Here is a 1,808-nt window from a genome sequence, read left to right as displayed (position 1 = left end):
GTGGGAGCGAGAGAGCCGTCCCAGGGGCTGGACGGAGGAATGAGATTGTGCACGTAGAAGTTCAAAATAAACGTCAGGAGAATAAATATCCCCAGGTGTGTGTGTGTGTGGCGGCGGGGATCAAATCAAAGACCCCACACTCACTCCAGCCAGTGGAGCCTTATAAAATGGATCTAATTAGATGGCTTCCCAAAAAGCTGAATGTAGAATTACCTCATGACCCAGTGATTCCACCCCTAGGTATGTATTCCAAAGAACTGAAAACAAGGGACTTAAATACTTGTACGTGATGTTCACAGCAGCATTACTCATAATAGCCAAAAAGTGGGAACACCCCAAATGTCTCTCATCTGATGAATGAATAAACAGAATGTGCTATATCCACACACTGGAATATTATTCAGCCATGAAAAGAAACAAAGCACTGGCACGTGCAACACCAAGGTGAATCTTGAAAACATTATACTGAGTGAAAGAAGCCGGACACAAAAAGACCACATGTATGCTTCCATTTTTATAAAATGCCCAGAACAGGTAAATCCATAGAGACAGAAAGCAGAATAGTGGTTGCCAGGGGCTGGGGAAGGGGGCATGAGGAGTGATCGCCAGTGGGGACGGGGCTTCCTTTTGGGGAAATGAAAATATTCTGGAATTAGATAGAGGCGATGGTTGTACAACATTGTGAATGTGCTAAATGCCACAGAGTTATTCACTGTAAAATGTTTAATTTTACATTATGTAAATTTCCTCTCCATAAAAAAACTGAAAGTAAAAAAAAAAATGGATCTGAAAGATATTTATAGTTTGTTTTCCAAAAAAATTGTTCCAGGCACTCAGAAATAACCAGTTGCCTGTCCTAAAAGATGTAGAACTTTACAAATTAACTTTAATAACGTTAAATAGGGAGCTTTCGCAATTCGCTCCTTACAGAGCGCTGGCCAGCTCATCGAGGTCCTGTCATCACTAATGATATGTGATGATGACATAATGACATAATAACATCATTAGTATCTTCCATCCCAGTGACAGCACTGCAGGTCAGTGGGGTGAAGCAATGTGCTCGAGGCTGTCCACCGTGGGAGGGGCAGAGCAGAGGTAGATTCAAAGCCAGCTCCTCTGGCTGATGACAGGGAACCAAGGCAAGTTGTTTGAGTGCAGGTGACGTTCCCGGGGAGGGGAGGCTCCGTGCAGACCGGTTATCTGTAGGAGCCAGGATCAAACATTCCTCAGAGTCAGAAGCAGGTCGGGGGGCTATACCAGGCTTCTAGGAAGAGGGGCCCCCCAGGTGCCAAGAATGTGGGATTCGAACTTGGCCACCATAGTCCCCACCCTCAGGCCTCCCCTGCTCTCCCCATCAGGTCAGACACATGGCTGTGCCAGGTACGTGAGCACAGAACACACGTGTGGCATGCCAGGGAGCCCAACAGCTCTGATCAGCTGCCCAAAGGGGTAACTTCACAGCTAATAGTGCTGGAGCCCAAAGCCAACAAGAGGGAAAGCGTCCAGGACACTTGAGATGAGAAAGGATATCACTGCCCCTTTCTCAGCCATGAGTGTGGGATTGTCCCTGGGCTCCAAGAAGCGACAGGGACAACCCAGAATTATTGCTCCCTTAGAGGCAGCCTGTGTCTGTCGACAGGTGAAGGGACAGGCAAACCATGATCCATCCACACAGTGGAATACTGCTCAGCAAGAAAAAGGAATGAACTTGCAACAGCATGGGCAAACCTCGAATCATGCTGAGTGAAAGAAGCCAGACCCAAAGCACCACACCGTATGATTGCATTTATATGAAATGGCCAGAAAGG

The sequence above is a fragment of the Pteropus vampyrus genome, unplaced genomic scaffold (genome assembly GCF_000151845.1).
Source record: "Pteropus vampyrus isolate Shadow unplaced genomic scaffold, Pvam_2.0 Scaffold126, whole genome shotgun sequence".
In the NCBI taxonomy this organism is placed as follows: domain Eukaryota; kingdom Metazoa; phylum Chordata; class Mammalia; order Chiroptera; family Pteropodidae; genus Pteropus; species Pteropus vampyrus.
Note: the sequence above shows the minus strand (reverse complement) of the source record.